Source organism: Aedes aegypti, chromosome 1, assembly GCF_002204515.2.
Source record: "Aedes aegypti strain LVP_AGWG chromosome 1, AaegL5.0 Primary Assembly, whole genome shotgun sequence".
NCBI lineage: Eukaryota > Metazoa > Arthropoda > Insecta > Diptera > Culicidae > Aedes > Aedes aegypti.
Genome location: NC_035107.1, coordinates 141,374,708 through 141,394,984, shown reverse-complemented (window position 1 = coordinate 141,394,984; position 20,277 = coordinate 141,374,708). Strand labels below are relative to the sequence as shown.

The 20,277-nt window shown below is 43.0% G+C and overlaps 1 pseudogene; it reads right to left on the bottom strand.

Moving 5' to 3' along the window:
• Nucleotides 1–1,081: 1,081 nt before the first annotated feature.
• LOC110674288 lies at nucleotides 1,082–1,567 on the bottom strand (annotated as a pseudogene).
• Between the last annotated feature and the right edge of the window lie 18,710 nt (nucleotides 1,568–20,277).

Below are 20,277 nucleotides of genomic sequence, written 5' to 3'. Positions count from 1 at the left end.
TCATGGGCATGCAGCTAGCCCATCGTATTCGTGGCAAACGCGTCCAGAAACCTTGATAATTGCCGTCGTAGGAGTGAGCAATCCATCGAAACCAAAAATTGACAAGGAAGCAGAAAATTACCGACCACATTTTAATTTAATCGTCTTCGCTACTCGTTTGGTGTGTTTCTATCTAACAGTGGAATGACAACCCAGTTCGATCGACAGTGACTACCCCCAACCGTCCTTTTCAGGACGACCATTTTATTTTGAAAAAGTTCTGAGAATTTTCTACCGACATTACTGGCGATTGACTGTGATTAATTCAGATTTTGGTCAGTCATTTGCATACAATCACTCATCATTGCTGAATAATGTTTTTCGAGAATCACACTGCCAAGAAATAAATTTTCTACAGTGCGCGCGCGGGGAAATCGACGACAGTGTGTGCATGATAATTACGGACGGCAGGAGGAAGAATGCATCCCGGTTTTCCTCGCATTTAGCGATGATTGAATAATGCCGTTGTCGTCGTCGCTTCCTACATGCATGGTAGAGCGATCAGTATCAACATGTCGAACAAAGAGCGAAAACTAAATAGCAACAGCTTGACGTTTTGATTTGGTAAGAAATTGTCGATCGAATCGAAATAAGCGCACATAGAAGACTGCAAAAATGTTACCACCGCCCAACCCGAGCGACGGGAAGCTATGTAAAACGTTGTTTGCCATTTCTCTCCGATGAAAACTAATCAATCGAAACTATAATTGATTTAGTATTTATTTAGTATTTATTACATTTAAACTTAACGAAAGCCTGTCGGTTATACCATTTTTCAGGTCAAGGAAACAACAATTGATATTGCAACTTTTAGAAAATAACAATTACCTAGGTATTAAAAGTTAAAGGATTTGAGTGTCATGTAACATAGGGCTAGTTTAATTGATAATGGTGTGTACTGAAAGCGCAGCTCGTTCTCGTTGCCCTTTTCTGAGGTGCTGTTGTAAGTAAGCAGGAAAACTTTCTGCGTATCCTTGGCGAATGAAGCAGCTAATTCTGTTCCGGTAGTGTGTATCGAGACTGTGACCAAGGATAGTGTTCCTTACAGCAGCGGTGGACTCCATCCGCCTGATTGATAATAAAATAAATTAATTAATCAATTAGTAATAGATGTCTCTGGTTGTAACTCTTTTACGTCAAATGCATTCTTGTGGCCCTAAAAAGGGCAGATTTGTTTGAAATTGTGCTTCAATTCAATTAAAGCGCGTTCGTGTCATACGATGAGCCAGCTGGATGTTTTTCGGCATGATGGTGACACGCTTGGTGTGGATCGCGCGCAGGTTGGTATCCTCAAACAGACTGACCAGATAGACCTCGCTCACTTCCTGCAGGCCCAGGTTGGCAAGCTCTGGAATCGCAGATCGGTTTTGATGTCCTGAGCGATTTTACGAATTAGGCGCTGGAATGGCAACTTGCGAATCAGCAGCTCATGAAGAGCGACTGTACCCGACCGATAGCGATACGGCTTCTTGACACCTCCGGTTGTCCACCCGGAATATTTGTTTGGAGAACAAGAGTTGTCGCTCATGCTTTTTCTTCCATAGACCGATTCTATCCGGTCCGGTGTGAAGTGTTAACCGAACCAACCAACAAAGAAACCAAACGGCCCTTTCAGGGCCACGAAACCAGTGGAAAAGAGTTATTTTGAATTAATTGCTCCAAATTAACAAGCATTTACAATGTCCGCAATAGGTTAGAATTGGCATGCAACAAATAGTGTTAAAAAATAATTGAATTTTTGTCTGTAGACATCATTCATAAGTTTGCGATGGTCTTAAGCCAGGAAATAGAATATGCTAATTTTATCCAACGTCAACTTGGCGGTCGTATCTAGGAAACAACCTCTTACTTTTTTTTTCATTTGTAAAATATACAAACCAAAACTTTATAATAAAATAGAAGTCGTAAAAATAAGACCTTCGATCAATTATTTCTAACAAAACAACAGTTTTAATTACAAGATTTTTATGAAACATGACGATTCGATAGTTTTGTGATGTTCCTAATAACTTTTCACGACATGGGAAAAATTAAAACAATATTTGCATATCCAATGTTTTGTTCCTTGTGAATATTTGTTCGGACTTTTTTGAAATGTTTCCTTTTTTATCCTGGTATTGTTGATATTGTTCAAAAAAAATCATGCCTAGTGGTAGAGCAAACATTGATTAATAAAGTGCTGAAAACACAAAATTGCTCAGATTGATTTTTACGATGCAAAAGGTGAATGTCCAACTCCAAAGTAGCCCCCATCTTAGCTTAGCTTTTTTTTTTTTCCTTCTAAGCAATGGGGGGATAATCTGCTCAACAGACTCCGGACCGAGGTCCGGGAGTGTGGGGTTGGGGACCATTTACTACGTACAAGCAGTAAACAGGACTACACCCCCGACCCACTAAACCATTCCCATTGCCGCCAAACCCTTCGTCTCTCCGGGACCACCAAGAAGGCATTGCTTCGGAGAGGGGCTATTGCACATCGCATCCTCCAGGTTAGCTGCGTAGCCATGCAGCAACGAACATCGATGACACGCTAAGGGGGGTCAACCAAGGTAGCATGCTGGCGCTTTGCCAGCTTCCCAGGTGGTCCTCACCTCCCATTGCCCGCTGAAGGCGGGCAGAGTCGACCATTACGCCTGCGGCCAGCTGCATCGCAGGTTTCAAGAGCTGATACTGCGGGTTTCGCAATTTGACCTACTGAAGGCTCAGGCCCTATCAGCTAGCACCAGCTGGGATTGCTGACGAAGGGGCCTCCACCTGCCCCGAACAACCAGAGGCTCGTATCCAACCCAGTAGGCCGGCGCCACGACAGCAACGCTACCAGGATGTTCTCCCCGCGGCCACTTAATCGCTGTAAGGGTCGATTTCGACCGTAAGGCACCGGTATGATCTACGTAGCCGACTGCGAACCCTTGTACCACCTGTTGTTTAGCGTCTGCACTAGTCACTCCTCGAGTCCACTCGCCACCTCCTTTGTAGATCCGAGACGATGTGGGTGATAGCCGATGAAACGGCATTCCAGTCAAACTCGTCTTCACACATCCTCTGGACCAAATTGTCCGGAGTCGTATCCCGATAGCATGTGGCAAACATGCGGTCACGCAGTGTGCGGAAACGCGGGCACATGAACAAAACGTGTTCCGCCGTTTCCTCTAAACCTGCACAAACTGGACATTCGGGAGAACCCGAATGACCGAAACGGTGTAGATACTGTCTAAAGCAACCATGGCCCGAAAGGACCTGTGTCAGGTGGAATGTTAGTTCGACATGGCGCCTATTGACCCAGATATCTAACCTCGGAATCAATCTGTGAGTCTACACTCCCTTGGTGGAACTGTCCCACGCACGCTGCCATTTGACCATGGAGGCCAGTCTGGCAGTCCTGCGTATGCCTCTTGTGCCGCGCCTTTCGAAGCACTCTATGTCTTCCATGATAAGGATACCAATAGGCACCATACCGGTGATGACGCAGAGTGCATCGTGTGACACGGTACGGTACGCGCTCGCAACCCTCAGGCACATTAGCCTATAAGTACTCTCTAGCTTGCTACGGTAGCTATCGGTACTCAGCCGTGCCCCAAGCCGGGCCACCATACCTCAGTATGGACGAGGCGACACTGGCCAGAAGCTTACGCTTACTGGCGTACACCGCAGAGCTATTGGACATCATCCGGGACAGTGCTACAATAGCTGTGGAGGCTCTCTTGCAGGCATAATCAACGTGACTACCGAAGGTAAGCTTATCGTCGATCATCACCCCCAAGTGTTTGATGGAGCGCTTCGAAGTGATCGTGCAGTCGCCTACACTGATCACCGCTTGCTGCACCGACTTTCGGTTGTTGACAACAACAGCCTCAGTTTTGTGGTGAGCCAATTCCAGTTTCCTGTAGCTCATTCACTCCTCCACAATTGCGATCGAGTGGGCTGCAGTCAATTCCACTTCTTCGATCGATTCACCGTAGACCTCCAGCGTAATATTGTCGGCAAAGCCAACGATGACCACACCCGCCGGGAATTTTAATCTCAACACCTCGTCGTACATGACATTCCATAACACCGGACCCAGGATGGAACCTTGCGGGACTCCTGAGGTTATGTGAAAGCACTTCCGACCCACCTCCGTGTCATAGACTAATACCCGAATCTGGAAGTAACTTCCGAGAATCTTGTACAGGTACTCGGGTATCCCCAGACGCAGGAGTGCATCAGCAATAGCCGCCCAACTGGCACTATTAAATGCGTTCCTTACATCCAGAGTCACTACTGCGCAGTAGTGAATAGCCCTCCTCATACGCTGGAGTACTATCTCAGCGGTTTTCTTAACCGTCAGAATAGCGTCTACGGTGGACCTCCCTTTCCGGAAGCCGAACTGGTTGCTTGAGAGACTGTTTACACCCTCAGTGTACCTCAACAGTCTGTTGAGGATGATTTTCTCGAGCACCTTCCCCACCGTGTCAATCAAGCATATTGGTCTATACGCCGACGGGTCACCGGGTGGTTTCCCCGCCTTTGGCAATAGTACCAGGCTCTGCCTCTTCCACACATCTGGAAATACTTCCTCGTCCAGGCAAAACATAACGGGAGCCTCCAAGATTGCGACTTTGAGGGCCAGGTTTGGAACTCCGTCCGGACCTGGTGCCTTCCCCATGCTTAGGGATTTTGCAATCCCTACAAGTTCCTCATCGGTTACCCTATCCTCATCGCCAGCCCCAATCCCCGGCTGTCCTACGAAAGGAGGCCATGGGCTAGGGTTGTGGCGCGGAAAGAGCCCCTCGATGATCCCCTCCAGCATCTCTGGAGATTGCTCTGTAGGAGCCATTGCACCCCTTGTCTTCGTCATAGCGATCCTATAGGCATCACCCCACGGATTCGCATTGGCACTCTGACAGAGTCCCTCAAAGCAGGCCTTTTTGCTTGCCTTTATCTTGGACTTCAGCGCGACTTTGGCAGCGGTGAACACCGCCCTTCGTTCTCCTGGCCCGTAGGCAGGCACAGCGCAGGTTCGCAATTGCTTAAGCCCACCAGTACGTCGGTGGTCTCCCATTCCTAGGGTGGACTTTTCTAGGCATGGTCGCATCGCATGCACGCGAAAGCACCGCTACCAGTTCGTCCCCGCTTAAGCCGAGTAGGTTACACCTCGACAGGTAGTCGTCCTTTTGAAAAATAAGGAGCTGTCGAGCGGAAAACAAATTAAGCTGAAGAAGTCAAGTGCGCTCCCACTATGGAAGACTATTAAATTCTTAGAGTCTACGGTCGCATTTCTGCAGCGATAGAGATGCTTACTGACACTACGTTATTCATCTTATCCATGACGACTACCACAGGAGGCTGCTACATGACCTGACCAGTCAATCTGACCTCTTTTCTTCTGAAATGTCTGGAACGCATTATCGGTCATCACATCCATGATGTTTAATGTTTATTTGGCAAACATGCCTCTTCATATGACACAACATGCTTACCAATCTGGAAAGTCCACTGTGACTCCTTTACACAACGTTGTATACGATATCGAGAAAGCTTTCGCTCAGAAGCAATCCTGCTTGGGTGTTTTCTTGGATATTGAGAGTGCCTTTGATAGCGTGTCTTTCGATGCCTTATTGGAAACCGCACGAAACCATGGGCTACCCACATTGATTATCAATTGGATTCATCAATTGCTCATAAACCGACATCTCTTCTCGACATCGCGTTAAGCAGCGATTCGAAAATTGAATGTTTGCGGGTGTCCCCAAGGGGGAGTCTTGTCATTGAGGCAACTCAATAATAGCGGTTTTCCAACTTATGGATTTGCCGACGACTATCTAGCTTTGTTGGTATGTGCATAAGCACCCTATTCGACCTGATGCAAAGTGCTCTTCAGGTAGTCGAGAGTTGGTTTCGCCAATATGGCCTTTTGGTTAACCCGAATTAAACATCAATTGTTCTTTTACGGAAAGACGAAACCGTGATGGAAATCGACCGTTACGTCTTTTAGGCACTGAGGTTAATGTGACTGATCAAGTAAAGTATGTCGGAGTCATTCAAGATTCCAAACTTTCATGGACACCTCACATTGATTTTAGAGTCAAAAAAGCTTGCATGGCCTTCGGTCAATGCCGGTGAACCTTCCAATCAAAATTGGGCCATCTCCAAAGGATGTGCTTGATGGCGATGTCTGGTGCGTTTAGAATTCCCACGGCAGCGCTCGAGGCTTTATTCGACGTTGCTCAACTACACATATATCTTGAACAAGAAACACTTTTTTGCTCTTACCGTTTATGAGTACTGGATCCATTGGAGAGCAATCCGGTGAATCATAGATCTACACACACTTCGTTGTTTCCGCTTTTGGTGAATTGGGACAAAATTGTCCTTGCTTCAAGTGATCTCACAATTGCTTGTCACTTTCCTTACAGGACATTTACCACACAATTCCCTTCACGGAAAGAATGGACGTTTGACTATTTGGAAAGAAGTATATCAAACAATATAGTATGTTACACTGATGGCTTCCTTCTTGAAGGTAGAGCTGGTGCAGGAGTATATTCTCGTGAGCTAAGGCTGAATCCGTTTTTCTCACTTGGTAGAAACTCTATCATTTTTCATGCGGAAATATTTGCTTTTATGTGTGGAGTGCAATCAGCACTTCAACAGCGCGTAATGGGTAAAGTCATATACTTCTGTTCAGATAGTCATGCTGCTATAAAAGCTCTTGCTTCGGCCAATTCAAGGTCGAAGCTTGTTATCGCATTTCGAATTCAAATTGAGGAATTGAATTCAGTCAACTCTGTAAACCTTGTATGGGTACCTAGCCATTCTTCCATCGCTGAAAATGAATTGGCTGATGAGCTACACAGTTCGAACGAAACGTTTAAATTTTTGAGACATATAATGCACATAATTGGAGCGTGGAATATCAAGGATATTTACATGATATGTCATGTAAACTTCAATTATATGTCATGTAATCTAGCAGAATCCTGACATATAACACATTTTTACATGATTTCAAACTGAAATTTACATGACGTCATGTTTGCATCGCATAAATGTAGTTTACATGACGTGTAATCTTCATTATTGTTAACTGTGTACCTCGCGATGGAGCATCGCATGACTTCATTGGCCCTCAGCCAGCTATTCTAATTTCGAAGTGCCTGGTGAAGCTTTAGATAAATTGTTGGGCAGCAACTCAGCATAAGTAGTATTGGAATAGTTTGGAATCGTGTCGTCAAGCAAAATTATATATCACTGAGCCATCTCCAAGTGTGGCGTAGTATTTATCAAATCTGGCTAAGCTGAATTGCAGTCTCTTGGTCAGAGCGTTGACAGGCCACATGGCAAATATTCAGCGTGCTGACTCATTTGTGTATGATAATTGTGACCAGTGAATCAAATTGTCATCAAAACAGACGAAAACAAACAACAAAGCAAGCTCGCTCACAACCGTTTGTCCCAAATTTTGCGGATAGGGAAATAATCAAAAACAAAATTGTCATGACATTCACAGGGCGCAACATAGGTGCAACCTTTTCAACTCGTGATTAATCAGTTATTTTAAACACAAAACCAAAGTTGTTTCATGAATTCTATTCAATAGTGTGTCAGTGTTTACCAACACGGAGAATGTTCTCAAAAATTACAATGCGAAGCCCAGAAAATTGCTGCGCACATAGTGCTCGATCAATGTCATATTCTGTTCAAGTGGTGATAAACTGATGTTGCGGAATAAAATTTTTGCAACAAGAATAGGAGATGACAATGTCTTTGTTGCTGCGTGTTGGGTGACAATTGATTCACTTGTTGTGACTCCGATTATGGAACTTCGTATCACCTGATATGTGACTGACAAGTTTTTGCTCAACTGCGATTCCGATTACTTGGTAAATACTTATTAAGTGAAACTGAATTCAGAAGCCTGAATCTTCAGGACACTCTGTTATGCTTAACCCGCTGTGGTAATGAGCTATAGGCTCTCTTTACGCTCATTCGTTTTGCAGGGCCCTTTTTAGGGCGCTGTTCGAACCCATTGTGGTATGGAGCTGCATGCTCTCATGTCGTTTATGCGATCTTCCCTCTTAAAGGGACACCTCTCCTATTTCCACCCATCTTTCCCTTCCCCTTCCTCTCCCATCGGGAAGATGCTGAAATTGGCTGCAATATGACGATGTCACAAATCTCCCAACTGGTGGGAAACGTGCCTCTGGAGCCGGCCTTCTGATACCTGATTCTATAGCCATCCCTAATTGGAAAACTCACGCATTCTAAGCCTAAAATTGGAAAACTCACGCATTAAGCTTGCATCAATGGATTGATCGAAGAAAGCGCACAATGTTGTATGTAAAAGGTAAAGTTACAATCTCATTGCTGGACTATTATCTCTCTAGCATCCAGCTTGAAGCGTTATATCAATAAATTTTCTCTCAAGAAGTGCGGCGTTATGTTATGCAGTAACACTGTTAATAGAATCAAATATTGTTGAAAATCAACAAAGTTATGTGAACTTTACTGACGCCCATATTGCATAACTTTATAAATTATAATATTCACCTTCAGATAGCTTACGCCACCTATAAATCCAAGTATTTTTGGCTTACATATTTAAGGATTCCCTTTACATGAGATTTAAATTTTCAAGAGGCACATAATCTTTTGGTTTTTAGTGTTCAACAGTGTTGGGCTCTTCCAGTCTAGTAAGGCAGCTAAGACGACTTTTTCTTCTACGTTTCGGTGTTTATTTCCTTGTTTTGGGGATGATGATGATAATGTTTACGTTTTGTTGATATATATCTCGCTTGATCTGGGATAACGCCCTAAAAGTCATTTGTAACCACGTGTGTAGCTCGTTGTTTCTGAGCAAATGAATGAATAAGCATTCAAACCAATGCCACTGGCAGGTAAAGAATAATCTTTTCTTCACCATAGCGTTGTCAAATAACGTGTAAATCCGGTCAAATGCTCAGAGATAACGAGCTACACACATGGTTACCAATGGCTTTTAGGGCGAGATCATAAGTTATGCGAGATATGTACGTGTCTTGACCGACATGCTGTCCATCGGTCTTCACGATTAGGTTGAGGACGATTTTGATTTAGAGTTCATTCGAAAAATAGTTCGCATCTGAATGTATATGAACCGTGTAGCGAGGAAATTGAATCTTCCTACTTTCTATGAACAAGCACCGCTACATAAACACTAGAATACCTATTTCATTACCACACAATGTATTGGCTTCGAGAAAACAGGCAGTCATGGGGAAAATTAAACCATTGTTCTCATAATCCTTTATGAGCTGCTGGTGGTACCCAATCACGGCCCAGCCTGCACTTCCCCTTCTGAGTTGTACCAAGTTGTAGTTTGGCTGACGATTGCAGACTATAAAAATGGTGTACGAACAAGCACGCAGTAAAATTTTTCACGCCTTTTCCATGTCAAGCCATCAGTAGTGTCAGCTCAAGCTGAGGGGGAGCTCGTCCCATTTGCCGCATTGTATTTCTACCGTTTTACGTATTCTTGTTCTTGTACAGATGAGATACAAGAAAAGGGACCACCACTCGGCCCGCATGAAGGCATTTAACGGTTTCTGACAAACTTAAACTCGACAGCTACCGCCTTTCTTTATGTCTTTTCTTAGCCTGACTGGGTTTCAGATTGGGTGGAGAATGTCTTTCGGAAGATTGTGAGAAAGTCAAAGTAGTGGGTAGCTGCTCATCACGAATGCAATTTCTTTGATGTGGCCTTTGGGAGTTAAAGAAAATGTTGTTGTAAAATAGTGATTATTTTCGTGTGCGTATTTATCCTTGGCGTGTGCCCAAAATGGCATACAAGGTTTAGACCCTTAACCAAAAGGGAAGATGATGCTTAGTATTGATATGACTAGTATGAATGAATTTTGTAAACTATGAAAACAATTTTGTCTTTAGGGTCGGTGTACCAATAGTTGTTTTAAGGCAACATTCGGGAAAAGTATCGAGTCCCGGTGCCTTATTTGACGCGCATATTTTTCACGATTTCTGCCAGCCTTTCGTTGTCACCCTCGCCACTTATTCTCCTTCATCTGCCGCATACGCTACTGAAGACCATGGGCTTGTGGGGAAGAATCTGGGATTGAACGCATGATGGTCTGCTCAGGCCATATCAAACTTCATAACAGTTTCCTAAAAGAAAAAATGTGTATGATTTACAAAACCTTTCAACTTTATTATGATTGTTTTTTAATATTTACATTTTCATTTTGTATTTTCAGGTGGGTGCCCATCGCTATAAATATTACAACAATATATGAACTCTGCAATTATTAGCAAGGTATAGTTCGATAATGCATGATTAAAATCAATGTATTTTGTATTAAGACATTTAATTTTGTGTAGAACAACCCACACCATCAAATAAACACAAAACATCAGATCAATTTACCGCGTCTAAAAACCGGGAGCCCGAATTGAGTAATCCGAAGTAGCCATAACTCAGCCATCCAAAATTGCCTGTGCACTTTTTCGACGAGAGCTTGCCCAAAGTCTGCCCGCCCAGTTAATCCCTCACTAATATGTGCAACCACAAATCCCATAATAATAACTTTATTGGCGATGCTCGAAAGCACCCACACCACACGCCTCAGGGATCAAAAGTCCACAAATGTACAAGTTTTTGTCCTGATACAAACCCATCTGCCGTCCTCATCGTAATAGGGCTTACTGTTGTCTGTCCCCGAGCAACGTTGGGCTTGGTCGAACTTTAATACTTTTTACACCACAGCCGCAGAGGGTTATCAAAAGCATCTCTCCCAGTGCCGCAAACATCAGCTCCTATTCTATTACTCCGTACCAACCCCTCGAAATGGTTAGGAGATCACTGGGGTGGTAAGAGTGTACCTACTGTACATTTAGGGGAAGTGGGGGTTAAACGAGCACTTTGCTGATTACTGTGGAAAAACAAACTAAAGTGAATTTTTATCACGCACGAATATTTAAGAACATAAATTACAGCGTTCATAATGCTACGGATGTCAATTGAACTGACAAAAACCGCGTTTGAAAATGTGGTCTGATGCACGGAATTTTTGCACGGCTTTTTGCACAGTTTCTCGAAATAACAAGGATATTTTACTCGGTTTATAGATATGATATGGTATGTTTTATGAAGGTATCTTCTTCTTGCTGGCTTTACTGGGACAGATCCTGCTTCTCATGTTAGTGTTCTTCTGAGCACTTCCACAGTTATTACCTGAGAGCTTTCATTGCCAATTGATCATTTTTTCATGTGTAAATGTTTTGTTTTTCAAGGTGAATATCTGCAACAGACGCCTGAGAAGGTAACTCAGGGAGTGTGGGGATGCCGCACCAACGTCGACCCACTAAAATCAGCCCATGCACTGTACTTGAGCAATTCTTGATGAATTGCTCAAGTGGTGTACAGAGTGCCCTTGGCCCTTATCTCCCCGGAACCATCTTACGGTTTTTATTCGGGGAGGGACCAGTGCATATACCACTTAACACATATAGCAGAAGTAGCCTAGGCAAACTGCTTTCCCTAGTCGACTTATACAATGTTACAGGGGACCAGCCTCGGCAGGGCTGATCTTCTGCAGCTGCTTTCGGTCAGCGCGCCACAGGCGCTGCAAATCTAGCACAATGTGAGTGACAAATCCATTCCAGCACTCGGCATCCGCACACATTCTCTGGATCATTTTGTCCGGGGACGTGTCCTCTCCGCATGTAGCGAGAAAAGGTTCTCTTACAACAATGGGCCCAGATAGCCGTAGCGGTAAACGCGCAGCTATTCAGCAAGACCAAGCTGAGGGTCGTGGGTTCGAATCCCAACGGTCGAGGATCTTTTCGGGTTGGAAATTTTCTCGACTTCCCAGGGCATAAAGTATCTTCGTACCTGCCACACGATATACACATGCAAAAATGGTCATTGGCATAGAAAGCTCTCAGTTAATAACTGTGAAAGTGCTCATAAGAACACTAATCTGAGAAGCAGGCTTTGTCCCCGTGGGGACGTAACGCCAGAAAGAAGAAGAAGAAGAATACAACAATGAAATGCAGGCAATCGAACACGATATGCTCCGCTGTTTCCTCCACAACAGCACAATTTGAGCATGCAGGAGATTCTGAGTGCCCGAACCTATGCAAGCACTGCCTTCTCCTATACCAATCTGACACATTTGGTATTAGCCGATGAGTCCATCTACCTTTAGTGGAGTTATACCATTCCTGCTGCCAACCTCTGAGCGTTACCTCTTTACAAGCGTTGTGGACTCCTCTGGTACCTCTTTGGTTGAAGCATTGAACATCTTCCTTGATGATGAGCCCGATGGGCCTCATCCCGGCTATGACGCACACGGCCTCTTTAGAAACCGTTCGGTATTGGCATGCTACTCTTAAGCACATGGTCCTATATGTGCTTTCCATACGCCTTAGGTTTCTGCGCGTTCAAAGCGCTCTTGACCAGATTGGTCCTCCATACCTTAGTATGGATTGCGCCACGCTTGCTTAAGTTTGCTGGCAATTACAGCAGAGCTGTTAGACATCATCCTCGAAAGCGCTGCTATAGCCGTAGATGCCCTTTAACAGGCATATTCAATGTATCGAAGCTGAGTTTGTGATCGATCATTACCCCAAGATGCCTAAGGGATCGTTTGGGCTATATAGTGCAATCACCTAGCGAGATAATCACCCGTTGGTCGGACTTGCGATTACTGACCACCACCATCTCAGTCTTGTGACAAGCCAGTCCTAGTTTCCTAGACTTCATCCATTCCTTAACTTTGGAGATAGAGTGCGCTGCTGTCAACTCTAGTTCTTTAATCGATTCGCCATAGACCACTAAGGTGATGTCGTCAGCGAAGCCAACACCCGTCGGCAGGGGCAGCCTCAGTACGTCATCCTACATCGTATTCCAATATCATCGGTCCCAGGATTGAACCTTGAGTTACTCCAGCGCTAATTCGAGCGCTTTTCTGTCCCTCATTTGTGTTATACAATGGAATTCTAGCATCAAAAAAGCTTTCTAGAAGCTTACACAACTGCACCGGTACCTTGAAGCGGTGAAGTGCGTGGGCTATCGCTTCCCAGCTTGCGCTGTTGAACGCATTCTTCAAATCCAGAGTGACAACCGCACAGTAACAGATACCGCACCTTTTACGCTCGATTGTCACCTCAGCTTTCTGAACGACCGACTGGATAACGTCCAGAGTCGTTTAACCTATCCTGAATCTAAGCTGATTGTTAGACAGGCCGGCCGCACCTTCGTTGTAAAGTACTAGCCTGTTGAGGATCAACCTCTCCAATAACATGCCCGTCGTATCTAGTAGACAGATAGGTCTATACGCCGACGGGTCACCTGGTGGTTTCCCCGCCTTTGGTAGTAGCATCAATTTCTGTCGCTTCCATACATCCGGGAAGATTCCTTCATCAATGCAGCGTTGCATCGCGGTTCTGAACATGTCCAGGTCATCATTGACCGCCTCTTTCAAGGCAACATTCGGAATACCATCGGGTTCCGATGCGTTATTTGATATGAATGATTTCACGATTTCTGCCAGCTCTTCATTCATCACCCTCGCCAATTCTTCTCCATCATCTGCCACATACGGCGATGGGGACCATGGGCTTGTGGGGGTTGTAATGGGGGTTGTTTACATTAGAATATGATAATCATTCAATTTCAGGCATCTATCTGAAGGGTAAAAATCGTTTCAAGACCGGATGATTTTCATTCGGTGTGATTTGTAAACAGATGATTTCCATGCAGACGAGAATCATCTTGATTGTGTCTGATAATTGGTATGGGGCGGAGATGAGGCAAAAATCATTCACTTTATGGCGGGAGATTTCGTTCAGTGTAGCTGTGCAACCTGACTGAACGCACTGAAGACTCAACACTGTATTCGTGATCAAACGTCAACATCCCACCGCAAAATCGCTAGTGTTTGGAGGTGATTTCAACCTCCGAATTGCCAAATAACCTCCAAATCATCACCTCCATGTTAGTTCTAATAACCTCCGTTTTATGAATTATGGTGGCGCGTCGATCGTCGCAAGTTTATCGTTAAACAGTCAATAGAGTTTATCTCATCAGCTTAGACCGTCTTAGTGTTTGTTTTATGTGTGGACGGAATACAATGTTTGTCACGAAATTAGCTCGGTATTCTGCGAAAATCCGTTTTATTCCGTTATTAATCAAAACATTTCGACGATTTTTTTCCAATGTTGCTAAACGAAACGAAATCTAAAAAGAAAAATCGCCTGGTTGGATTTCGTACAAGAATTTCGTTTCAAACAGCCTTTGGTGGAATTGTTCGAAATAGTTTGGGAAACCCTTGGAGTAGTTTACCCAAAAGCCTTACGGTGCACAATGAACCGATTTAGCTGGAAAAAGTGTTTTCTCTGTTCTCGTCGATTTTAGACGTTTGATGTCTTCAGAGAAGTTATTCGTAATAGAGTTTTTCATATTTTAAGGAAAAAGTTGAATAGGGTAGCCCTTATTTAAGTTAAAATTTTGACTCAAACTTTTTTGTTTGAAAAAATTTGTGGTTGCACTCATCTACAAACTTTTAGAAAATGTTATTTTGAACAACTCTGTCCAAGACACTTTTGACTAACTCTTCATTTGAGCTAATTAAATTGATTTTAAAAGTTTTAACTTTGGGTGGATCAAAAAAAATAGTTTTTTGGTCTAACTTTTTTGTTTTCAGTTTTACGTGAATACGGTCTTTAGAAGAATTGCAGAGGAAATAAAGATACACATTTTTGCGGAACATCCCAAGTTTGTAATTCTTGTGATTTTGAAGTTATAAGCAAATTTAAGTGAAAAACTTTGAAATCTTTAGATGCCCATAACTCATGGAGTTGGTTCGATAAAATTTTCTTTTAGCGGCATTAGAAAGGCCATAAAATAGGAAACTTCTGCTGCAAAAACTGTGAAAACGTATTTTTTGTAAATTAAGAAAATTCACTTCAAAAATACACTTAATAAACTTCGCTTGTAACTCACAAGATTTTAAAGTTAACGGCGTGCTGCTTTCAGCAAAGTTGTAGAATTTAACTCGATCTACAACACAATAATTTAGGCAGGTAGATTGAGACTACTGTTATCTCCACGAGCGTGTATAGCTGTGCTTGGACAATGATTTGTATCGGAATTACTTGGAATGGAGTTTCGCTCAGCACCTTGCCTGTCACGATCTAAACATTTACTAAGTATCAGCTGGTAGTTCAATCCGAAACGTCCGTCTACTGAATGGCGGTGATCGAGATTTGTTTCTTGTAAACAGATTACGAGTGGCTGATGCTTCGATATCAGGATTTGCAAATCGTTGATATAAGATCGGAGACCACATATGTTCTATTGCATGGCAAATACTTGTGACAGATTTGACGCCTTGTTGCTGGATGTCGCACCACAGGTACATTTGACAAACGTTGATCTAGAACAGTGCTTCCCAAACTTTTTCAACTTTCGCCCCCTTGAGGCCAACATTTATCTGGAATCGCCCCCCTGATATGTGATTTCAATATTTAATGTAATGAAGTGCTGTACGTCAAAAAATGTATTTGACTCGCATATCGATATCCACAGAATCACGATACAATATTTATTATGTACATTTAAAAATATTTTCATAAATATCGATATCCCAAAATTATTAGGAATGATTTACTAGATTGCAATTCATAATACCAATTTTAACAATATTTTACGTGCATTACAGGCTACTGAATCAGTTTTTGATACAAGTTCAGCCCAGTTTTATTTGAATTAAATATATGCATAAGCGCCAACTTGTGACGTAGTTGGGGAATGATTCGTTAATGGTGATTACATACTGATTTAACTTTTATTTATAAAATTACTGCAATAATTTTCAGAAATTGTGAATAATTAATGTTTGACGTTTCTTGGAACAATTTTTCTTTCATTCAACCTAAAAACACTGAACAAATATATGAAAATCCAGAATGTTTTTCAACTCATATTTCAATGTAATATATAAAATATGTATTTTTTCTAACACCAAGAAAAGGTTGCTTCTAAAATGATTTGTTCCATGAGAAATGAGAAGAAAGAGTGCAATCGAATCTTATTTTTTCTGTAAAAAAGCTGGATGCCTATAAAAGAAATATTAGCATCCCAACCTCACAGTTCCCACATTAAAAAATCCTTATATAAAATATTGTGTGTTTGCAAAAAAATCAAAAAAATCTCAGATACATGTTTTTACATCCAAAATTTGTTGTGTACGAAATGTTATCTGTGGCTAATCATCCGACCTTGTGAAAATTTCAGATACCGACCATTCTTAAAACTTACATGATATTAAAAAACCTGAATGCATGTGTTTGACAATTATTAAGTGTAGTCTATCATAATATTAAAATGACCCTGATTGGAGATATACCGATCTAAGGTAAAATATTCCTGGAATTAGTTAAGTTTGGAATTGATTAATCTTCTGATGTGTGTCCTAAAAAAATTATGAGTTATTATTTTCAAATGCTCCCGTGTTAGCCTTTTCGCCCCCTTTCTGAATTTTTCGCCCCCCAAATTCTATTTTACAAATTTTTACCCCCTTGAGCTTGAAAATCGCCCCCAGGGGGGCGAATTCGCCCACTTTGGGAATCACTGATCTAGAAGGTCTTTTGAGGCGGGTGGGCGAATTTGATTGCGCAGATTGTGATTGTGGTGACTGTATTAGATTTTCTGTAGGGTTTTCGACTCTATGTATTCCGTTGCCGTTGAAAGAGCCTGTTTATTCATTTATTATATTACACCAACAGACAACAATTGTCCCAATGATGCCTTAACCTAAACATAATTTGTTAACAATAAAAAATATAACACATAAGGATATCACTAATCGTCATTTAAATTGGAAAATAATACATAGAAATTACGACGAACAGTTTCACGAGACAAATTAAAATCAAACACAGAAGCGGCCCTATTGAACGTCCTTTGCATGCCTTTTATTGCGCTGTTCTGTCCGTAATTAGTGCGTTGAAAAGGTAGTCTCAATAACGAATTATTTCGAAACGTTCTAGGACGAACGTTCAAGTTCACCGCCCATAGTATATCAGGGCAGTCAATCCGGCCTTGTAAAGTATCGGCTACAAATAGAGCTCTCGAAACGTCCCTTCGCACTTGAAGTGTGTCGATATGTATTAAACGACATCGACTTTCATAGCTCGGTAGATGGAATGGATCACGCCAAGGAAGTCGACGAAGGGCGAACCGTATGAAGCGACGTTGTACTGATTCGATCCTCTCTATACCATTCTGATAGTAAGGATGCCATACGACCGAGCAGTATTCGAGATTGGATAGAACTAGCGAACAGTACAACGATTTAACACAATACACATTCGTGAAGTCCTTTGCGATGCGAAAGATAAACCCTAACGTACGGGATGCCTTCTCTACGACATATGAAACATGCCGTTTGAATGTTAACTGGTTGTCTAAAACTACACCTAGATCCTTCACATGATCTACTCGCTGAATTACGGTATCATGCAGCTTGTAGTCAAAAACTACAGGATCGCGAATTCTGGCAAAAGAAATAATGCTGCACTTGTCAGGGTTAACAACCATACAGTTCAGGGTACACCAGTTCTTGAAGTTGTCCAAATCTTGTTGAAGCCGAATTGCATCGGCTTTAGAACGAATCCTCGAATAAATCTTCAAGTCATCAGCATAGGATAAGCGAGGGCCATGGAGCACGTAGTTGACATCATTGAAGTATAATAGGAATATTAGCGGTCCAAGATGACTTCCTTGTGGGATTCCCGATGCGGCGAGAAAATCTTTTGAACGAAAACCTTCTACTGTAACGGAGAGTTTCCGTCCAATCAGGTATGTCTTGAGCCAACGCAACAAATTACCGCTGACACCATATTTTTCCAATTTGGCAATCGTAATGGCGTGATTGATCTTATCGAATGCCGCGGACAAGTCGGTATAGATGACATCTGTTTGACCCTTATTCGCAAAACTCTCTGTGACATGCGACGTAAGGCACAGGAGATTTGTAGTGGTAGATCTTCCCGAGATAAAGCCATGTTGTTCATCGCTCAGATACTGCTTACTGTGAGACATCAATGCATCCAGGACTATGAGTTCAAACAACTTGGAAATGGAGGATAAAGACGAAATGCCACGGTAGTTGTTTACGTCCTTTCGATCTCCTTTTTTGTGGACAGGAAACATGATGGCGGTTTTCCAAATAGACGGGAATACCCCACTAGATAGTGACAGGTTGAATACATGTCGAAGTGGTACGATGAGGTTATCGATGTATTTTTTAACGAAAACGGCTGGAATGACATCTGGTCCGAGGTTTGTAGATGATTTTAACTGCGAGGCAGCTCTAAATATCACGGCGTCATCGATGTCGAGGGAGCTCAGAGTGCTCCCTACCAGCAAAGGAACATTGGATGCAGCTTGGTTGACTTGCTCTGCGGAAATTATTTCATCGCAGAAAGTACTCGCAAACTTGTCAGCAAAAAGTTGACTGACTTTTTGTGGCTCTGAGGTAACTTCACCATTAAAAGTCATGGTTGAAGGGAAACCTGACTCCTTCCGTTGAGAATTCACATAACTCCAAAATGATTTTAGCTTTGCCTGCAGGTTTCGCTGGATTCCGTGCTGGTAATGCCTAAAACTCTCACGAATTCGCAATTTGTATTCGGCGTTCAAACTCCGATATTGATCACGCAACGGAATCGTGCGGTGCTTACAATAATGCCTGAGTGCTGCTCTTTTTGTGGTTTTCAATGAACTAAGCTCACGTGTAATCCATGGTTTCCTGCTACCATTGAAAGCTTTCTTGGGCACATGCCGATCAATAACATGCCCAATTATGTTTGAGAGAGTCAAAGCCGCCTCATCAGCATCTCGTCCATCCAGAACGTTTAACCAATCGATGGAGGCAAAATATTCTGCAATTCCACCATGGTCAGCATTCGGAAAGTCATAGGAAACAGGAACAATTCCTTTCATTTCGATTGTATGGCGGTCGTTCAACGTAAGAATTAACGGAGGGTGATGCCTTGCTTGCTTGACTAACGGCAAGGGGGCGATCGAAACTGTCGGAGCGACATCCTGAGCGCTTACAAAGCAGAGATCAAGGGAACGATTGTTCTCGTTGGTCAAGTGGTTAATTTGACGTAAAGTGGCTGAACAGTAGCAGTCGAGTAGTTTAGTTGCACCAACGTGCATTGTAGAGCGGTCAGGATCGGGGTGAAGGAAACCGTGATGAGATGGTTGCCACGAGATACCAGGTAGGTTGAAATCCCCAATGACAATGATTACATCACACGCCGACGTCATTTCGACCACCGACATGATCGATCTAGTATGACGTTCGATCAAATCGTCGTCACGTGTTCGATCAGGAGGGACGTAAATACCGCACAAGAAAACCTTGCGATTCGTGAACTCTTGTTAACCGCAACTAGAACACCACCACCTGTCGATTTACGGCTATTTCTAGGCCCGCGGTCGCATCGAAAAACGTCGTAGTCGGAATTGAACACTTGACTGGAGATGGTCCGTGAGTCAAGCCACGTTTCGGTAAGCACAATTACGTCATAGCACTCGTCGGATGTTGCCAGCAGTGTTGTTCAGACTCATTTCCCCGAAAATAACATTTTCCGAACTACGAAGCCACGAACTACTACAACCATGCTCTATCCTCCTAAGATAGAAAAGCAGATGGTTAAGCTTGAGTACTGCACACAAAATCGATCAATTTTGATCCCAGAGAGCCACAATTCAAGTTTCGGTGAAATGAAATGAGTGAGTGAGTGAGTGCGAATCATTTCACCGAAACTTGAATTGCGGCCCACCGAGATCGAAACTGTCGGATCCCATGTGCAACACTCAAGCCCAACCACCTCCCCCTACATCTCAGGAATACAACGCTCAGTTATAACAGTTCATGGCTTCACAATTCGAATTTCGGGGAAATGAGTCTGGTCAACACTGGTTGCCAGCAGATAATGGTGTGTAGTGCTGTTCATCCCACCAGCATTTTGGTAATAGATGAGAACGTCGTCATTGTCAGCGTGCTGAATTGTCGATGTGCTTGACTGTCCGTTTGAGGTCCTGAAAATTGATTCATCGGGTATCGATATTCCATTACGTGAATTGTACGAATACTCGCCTGTGGTAACGGATTGGAAGACTCCCGCACCACAACCAACCACAGGACCGGGGCGACTATGATGAGCGGTGACTGCGATTTGCTCGACTGG